This window comes from Lasioglossum baleicum, unplaced genomic scaffold (assembly GCF_051020765.1).
Source record: "Lasioglossum baleicum unplaced genomic scaffold, iyLasBale1 scaffold2744, whole genome shotgun sequence".
NCBI lineage: Eukaryota > Metazoa > Arthropoda > Insecta > Hymenoptera > Halictidae > Lasioglossum > Lasioglossum baleicum.
The window spans coordinates 11,874-19,966 of record NW_027471802.1 but is presented as its reverse complement, the minus strand read 5'-3'; the positions used below and the strand labels follow the sequence as shown (position 1 = coordinate 19,966).

Genomic DNA, 8,093 nt, shown 5'->3' with positions numbered 1-8,093 from the left:
TACTTTATACGCGTGACGAGTTTACTCGTCAGGCACGGTTAACTGGTTAATGATACCATAGGAATAGATGTTCCGGTTAGATAACGCTGTTAATTATTCAGTTATCTGCATATTTGATTATTCATCATTAAGAGTATGTGAATTCGGTTTGCACGAGTATGATGGTTCAGCGAATCCTAGTTTGTTTGTTGATGTGGTCATAGGGATATGATGATTGAAAATAGACACAGTAACGGCAGCTGATGGTATATTCTAGAAATTTACGATACTTTCCTTCGAACGCAACGTTCTCCTTGCAAGAATTTTTAAACACTCGCGTTTCGTAACGAGTACGAAGTGTCTGAAAGTTGAAATAACCCGAATCCGAAAGCGATTAATTATAAAAGTATTCGAAATTTAATTTTCCAAAATAATACTCAGATTTACGTTCCCGTGTTTATCCTCGCCGCCTCTCTTTGTATTTTGCGCGCTGATTTCGGTAAGATTAAAATTTAATTAAAATGAAAATTTAAATATTTCAGGAGCGGCTACCTTTCTCGAATTAAAAACACGCCGGTTGAACGAGTAAAGGGATATACACTTCCATTATAAGCGATACTATTACGGTGTCCCATAAGTTTCTTTCGCTAGGAGTGACTTTAACTGCCAATATTTATATAAACACGCAAACTTGTTTATTATTCGCCTATGGCGTCGGTTTCAGTTGTCTCAGAGCCCTTTTAATCGAATTATATTCCAATTTTGCTTTGCTTTTTTGCGTTTCGGTTGAAATTTTCTTCGACTGAAAAATAGGGCAATTTAAATAAAGGAAGAAACAAATTCAATGAAATGTCAGTTTCATTTGCGCTGTTGCTGTACTTTGTAATTTTCGAGTGTACGGTATCACTTGAAGAATTTCTTCACGTCGAGTCACACTCGACATAGGACTGCAAAGAGTTAAATTACGTTTCTTTGGTGACGCTGTTTCTTTTAGAACTTTTTTCTGCATCGTTCAATATGAATAGTGAAATGAAGCGTTTGCGGCATGTTGCTTTAACACTTCAACTCTGAAAGAGGTGAAAATGATTTGATGAAAACGAGAGAATTCGTTTTTAGCCATTTCTTAGGCTCTTCTGTGTGACATGGCAAATGAAAGATATAGAAACAAAGAGAACGAAGAAATCGAAATATTTTAGTTCAATGGAAAAGGACTACGATGGTTTAAGGACCGAATTGAGTTACGTAGATCGAACTCGGATAAAGTTGAAAGAAACGGGGTTAAAAGACGTAACAGTTGATCTGAAAATCCGTGAAATATCTCCGCTCTCTTTATGGGCCCATACGTCACGCGATATATCACTTGGAATCGTTTAATCTAGGCTTATGAAATTTTTCCCCTGTCCTCGATTGTTTCGAAACTACCTACTACCATTCCAGACGTTCAATTCGTTCCTGTAAAATCATTTTCCCCGATCATCCTCTCGAGTTAATTGGACCGATTATTTAGAAAGTGTAAAGCAAGTCCACTTTCTTTGGTTTCGAGAAAATTGAATATTAGCAGATCCGACAATTAAAAAATATAGGTTAATTATGCGAAGTCTGGGAATGTTTGTACTAATTTATCAATACGTAATTTGATTATATAAATTTCTTTTAGGCGAATTTAACTAAAATAATATACAATTTCCAGGCTGCAAATGGACTTACACCGCTTTCGTAATTAGTCAATTGTAAATATCGTTTAATTTCAATTTTGAAATAACAAATATCGCTTAAAATGTATCTCGTATTAATCCAATTTTGTTTATAAATAATAACAAGAAATAAAATAGGATTAGCATTTTTTATTTTGAACGTTAATTATATTTATATATCGTTAAATTTAACGCGAGATATTGGTGTTATTAATTATTTATGCTCTTCGTGTGGCAGTGTTTTGAAATATTCACGATGCACAGGAGGTATATAAGGTAATAGCTGCTGCATATCCTTATATTTTTCGTATGTAATAGGCTTGGCATCGTGATACAAAGGCGCCAGGCGATTTTTTCAAATTTTGGCGGTCTTCCCCGACATGCGGGTGATAAATTTAGAGTCTTAAATTCTGTGTCCTCCATTGATGTTTTATATAAAATAGTATACGGCGCAGTTTTGCAAAATCTCATCCAACATATTCGCAACCAATTTACTTTTTCTCCATTAGTGTTTCTTCTTATCTGTTTTTTAATCGCGTTTCGTAGATTTTTCGTTGAAACGAAATTCTCTCGTTTCATTTCGTGTAAAATAGTAACTTTTCGCACGTGAAATAAAACAATCGTGAATTCGGTGGCCACTAACCCCGCCACCTGTCTATGGAAATTTGACTTACACCACTTTCTTAATCAATGGTTACGCAATTTCTTTTACAGGCCAATTTTAAATGCCATTTTTTAAGATATTAAATACTAACTAGTTATAAACAAAAAGTATACGTTAAATTAAGCATAAATTACGTCATATCTCATTTTTTTAAAAAAGGACTTACACCACTTTCTGAATAAACGGTCCAAATAATGTTCGCGTGTTTGAAGATTCCTAAATATCTTTGAGCAGCAAAAGACTCAAAACAAATTCGAAATCAGTAATGCGAACCGTTGATATGCAAAGTACGGAGGCCGAGGCTTGTAAATTCGGGATAAAATAATGAAAATAACGAAAATTGGCAGGTATATACTGGGTGAGTCAATAAGACGCTTGAAATAAGTAAAAAGACGTTTGAATTGTTTCTTATACAAGTGTAATTGAACTTCTACGTCGATAAACGTAGATATTAATTTTGTCAAAAATAGCTGAATATTTTCAATAACTGCGAAATATTAAACGCGTTTGATAGTTTCAATATTAAACAAAAATTTTGCTAAATACTTAATTATTTTCACAGCATCGGAAGAAAAACCTAAATTTGATTAAAATTTATATCATACTTGTAGTAAAAATGTTAATATCATTATTATCGTTATTAAGAAGAATTAATTAAAACAAACCAGAATAGCAACAAACAAAACGTTAATGAAATTAAATGCTCGGACGAAATTGTTGATTTCCGTTTTATTGAAAAATTCTAAAATAAATAATAATATTTTGTATAAATTCATTCCTTTCAGATTTTTTACTCGTAGTTAGATCATTTTCATAATTATCGGCATGTACAATGGTACAGTGGTAAATATTAATTTTCTCAAAGGTAGCTGAATATTTTCAATAGCTGCGAAATATTAGACACGTTTTCCCAACCTAATATTTCCGAAAAGAATTTACGCGACACGTATGTCATAATCACGCATTCAGGCAACACGTGTTCAGGCAAAAGTCGGAGATTCCAGTGTTAACGATTTTTCAATATTCTTGTCGATATGCAAAGTACGGAAGCCGAGGCTTGTAAATTCTCTCGGCTCGTCCTCTCGGTATGTTCGCCCAATTTGAAACACCGACCACCTTGTCTAGGTAATAAATCAATCTCTCGCGTTTTATATACTTTATTACACCGTGTGTTCGCGTTGTACGAATGCGTTCCGATGCGTTCTACGCGTGTTCGCGTTCTATTCGCGTTACGACGCGTTCCGGTTGAAGTTTCAATTCGATCCGTCCGCTGTCTGATTTCCTTCCGTTTTACGTCTCTGCGTTTTCGGCGCGTCTAGTCGCGTTCGTCTCGATCGGTTAAGAAAGTTCGATAGCGTAGGAAAAGTGTAGTTTTCGATTGGTCTTGGGTGTGTCTGAAGGAGCGTTGGTCGAAGAGTGGGAAGCTTCCGGAAAGGTTGCGTTCCGGAATCGTTTCGAAAGGACGCGTGTTAATCTACGAGTAGATCCGTTGTTCTCATGGATGGGTCTGTTGGGCCTAGTATTTCTCACTCGACCGCTTTTCGTATTCATAAATACACGGCTTAATCCGTGGAACAGACGTCGAGGCACGTCTAGCCTTCGTTCATTGAATTCGGCGCGAATATCTCGCGTTTATACGAATTCTAGTCGATTCCCGTCACACGCGCGTGATTTGCTTGCGAAAGTCTGAATTCACCGGGAGATATTGGCTTCTCAGCATCAGAATTCGCGGGCTCGGATCACTCGTTGTGCACGAAGGGGTGCTCCTGAGAGATCTGAAGCGATGAATTAGAAGGCGTGTTAACGGAGCACCGAAATCGCTGATCAATCTTGCACGGTCTAAGCGAAATACAGGCGAGTCGCTCTTAGACCATCGTGAACCAACTTTCGCGCTATCGTCTCCCACTATCTGCCGTTTTTCTCGCATACACCGGCCGCTGGAAGAAGGTCAAGTGTGCCGGGTCAGGGAGTAATCGAGGCAAAACCGGCGAGTACATAATTTCCCGAGTAACCCGCGGCTAAATATCCCGAATCAGCTTGTCCGATCTCATCGAGGCATCGGTCGGCAGCCTTCCATTTCCGGTGCGCTGACTTTCTCTATCGGGGGTAATTTCTCTCGCGAGTGTAACAGTAAGCACATTCTTAACCCCTTCCCGTGCCATTTACCTCGACGAAACTTCGGCCCAGGTGGTAAGAGTCAACCAGACAAGAATTAAGCTCGAGAACAGTCGCAAATAAATGTAAATATCTCTGGTACTTATAATATATATAATATAATCGTTTTATTGGGTTAGCAACTAAGCGATTGCGGATTTCAAATAAGAAGGAAAATTCAAAATTTTTGTGTAAAAATGTAACTTTATTTAGTTAGATTCTGTACGTTCTTGTCGATGACCTTTTGCCATCGTTCTAGCAGTGTCGAAATTCCACGTTCGTAAAATTTCTGATCTTTGCTATCGAAAAACTGAATTAAACGTGATCTGACATCATCAGCGTTATTAAAAATTTTACCATTTAAAGAGTTCTGCATGGAACGAAACATATGAACCGTTTATTTTGAAAGTGGTGTAAGTCCATTTTCTTTTGTTTCGAGAAAATTAAAGGTTAATATATTTGTTGATTTAAAAATACAGGCAAATTATATGAGATCTGGCATTGTTTCTATTGTTTTATCAACATTTAATTTGATTATATAGATTTGTTTTTGGCGAATTAGACTATGATAACACATATTTATGAGCTGCAAATGGACACTTTCAAAATTAGACAATTGTAAAAATCGTTTAATTTCAATTTTGAAAAATCAAATATCGCTTAAAATATACTTCATTTTAATATAATTTTGTTTACAAATACGCATAACAACACATAAAATTAACAGAACTTATCAAAAATTTCCATACGTTGTGCTTCATTAATACGTTCTATACATTTCTTCGAGCAATTACAATTTTTGGATTCAAATTGTTTTGCAGGAATGGATTTTCCTCTTTTTGTATAGTACTTTTGTCCATTATTTCGCTTAATTTTGTTTATTTGTTGCAAATATTTTTCTTTATTTTGTTCTGCAGAATCCAAGTTCTGAATAACAAGATCTTCATCTGATGAAGATTCTACCTCTATAATTCTTCTTCTCTTTTTTCGATCCGTTAATTTGTTGTTCCTAGCGGAATTATTTTCATCCTCTGAATCTAAGATTATTCTTCTGTTTATATTCATGGGCTTTATGTCTGTGTGAATTTAATTATAATTAAATAAAATAAATATTTTCAATTGTTATAAGATAATAGTGGTTTACCATTTGTTCTTACCTATACCACTATCTGATGTTAATATGAAGTTAGCCATTTTAACAAAAAAATAGAATAACTAACCTAAATTAGCAACTCTTGACACGTAATATCACACTTAATATAAAACAAATGAAAAATAATAACAAATTACTGATCGGCATCCATCTGCTATGCCACCTACCTCTGTCAATCGGACTTACACTACTTTCATAATTGATGATTATGCAATTTCATTTACCGACCGATTTTAAGTTGTACAAAACATGGGATTTTTTTGAGAAATTAAACACGGACTAGTTATATATAAAAAATTTACATTAAATTAACCATGAATTACGTGATAGCTCATTTTTCTCAAAAATGGACTTACACCACTTTCAAAATAAACGGTCCATATGGTGATCTGAAGGCGCAAGACCAGGGCTATACGATGGATGTGACAAAACGTTCTAACCTAATTCCAATAATTTTTCACGAGTGACCAAAGACGCGTGGGGCTTTGCGTTATCATGGTGGAAAACAACACCCTTACGATTTGACAATACCGGCCGCTTTTCTTCAATTGCATCGCTCAGTTTGGCGAGTCGTTGAACGTACACGTTTGAATCGATCGTTTGGTTTTGTGGCATAAGTTCAAAGTACAAAATTCCTTTATAATCCCACCAGACTGACAGCATAATCTTTTTTTGGCGAATCTCTGCTTTTGATGTCGTTTGGGCTGGTTCATCTTGCATCACCCACGATCTCTTCCGATTAACGTTCTTATAAACTATCCACTTTTCGTCGCTAGTAATTAGGCTTTTCAGAAATGGATCAATTTCGTTGCGTTTCAGAAGCGAATCGCAGATGCTAATGCGTCGCGTCAAATGAATTTCCTTAAGCCGGTGAGGGATCCATAAATCGAGTTTCTCGACATAACCAAGCATTTTTAATTTTTTTTCAATGCATGTATGCGATACATCGAGCTTCTCCGCGATATCGCGTGTTGTGCTATGACGATCTGAATCGATAACGGCCTTGATATGGATCTCATCGACTTCAACTGGACGGCCAGATCGTTGAGCATTTTTCAGTGAAAAATCACCAGAACGAAATCTGGCAAACCAATTTTGACACTGCCTTTCTTTCAAGGCTTTATTTCCATATACGGCACGTAACTTCTTTTGAGCTTGCGATGCGTTCTTGCCTTTTCGGAAGTAATACAATAAAATATGTCCGAAGTGCACGTCTTGTTCTTTCATTTTTAAATTGGGATAGAAACAAAACTAAAGCGCTAATCGATATAATTTTTTTACTAAATTAAAGGTAGAAGTCCAAACGATAAGAAAAAAATTTAGGTTAGATGCTTTGAAAAGAAAGTGTTAAGTCCATCTATCGATAAAATTCGCAATCACTTAGTTGCTAACTCAATACTACAGGGTTTCGTTTATAAAAACATCGATATCTAAATTTTCCTGAGATCGAATGATTAGTATTATTTTCAAGTGAATAAAATTGTTAAATTTATAAATCAATTAATTTTAGGAGGACGTCACCCTGATTAGAGAGAGAAACGAATAGGACGAAAAATGAAGTATTGGAAGTAATAAAAATATACTGAAGTAATTTAGACCTTGCATCCAAATTCTACTCTAGTACAATAGATAGAGGATTAAATTTTCAATTTCAATTTCATTATAATTATAAATAAAATTCAAACCTACAGTACTGCAGCATTCGACTATACTGAAGTAATGTATTACATACATTCAAATTCTATTCTAGTGCAATACAAAGAGAATTAAATCATTTTAATTGTAAATAAAGTTCAAATGCTACAGCATTCGACTATATGTTTTGTAAGTAATGTAGGCCTTGCATCCAAATTCTTTACAAATTCAATGAAAGCAGAGAATTAAACCATTTCAATTGTAAGTATAATTCAAGCCATCAGTACTACAACATTCGACTATACTAATGTAATGTAGACTTGGAATTAAAATTCTACACTAGTACAATACAAAGAGAATTAAACCATTTCGATTGTAAATAAAATTCTAGCATTGTAAATAAAATTCAAATACTACAGCATTCGACTATACGTTTTGTAAGTAATGTAGGCCTTGCATCCAAATTCTTCACAAATTCAATAAAAGCAGAGAATTAAACCATTTCAATTGTAAATAAAATTCAAATACTACAGCATTCGACTATACATTTTGAAAGTAATGTAAGCCTTAGATGTTGAAGACAATCCAGCTTTTTTTTCAAATATTCACGCAGTTTTAAGAATCTTAGTCAGTCTGAGTAATTTTTCACGAAGCAGTCTGGATGATCCGCGAATAGACCTGAGAAATATTGGCCTAAGAGAACCTTTAAGTAAAGTTATTACCAAGGATGTGTGGGATCTTGGAATCTATGTGTTAGAAGGGAAGGATGAAGAGCAAATAGCAGATGCGCCGTTTGTCTAAGATTCCTGGTGTC

The 8,093-nt window shown here is 35.1% G+C and overlaps 1 pseudogene; it reads right to left on the bottom strand.

Moving 5' to 3' along the window:
• Positions 1-6,079: 6,079 nt before the first annotated feature.
• On the bottom strand, positions 6,080-6,871 carry LOC143221578 (histone-lysine N-methyltransferase SETMAR pseudogene; annotated as a pseudogene).
• Positions 6,872-8,093: the final 1,222 nt, after the last annotated feature.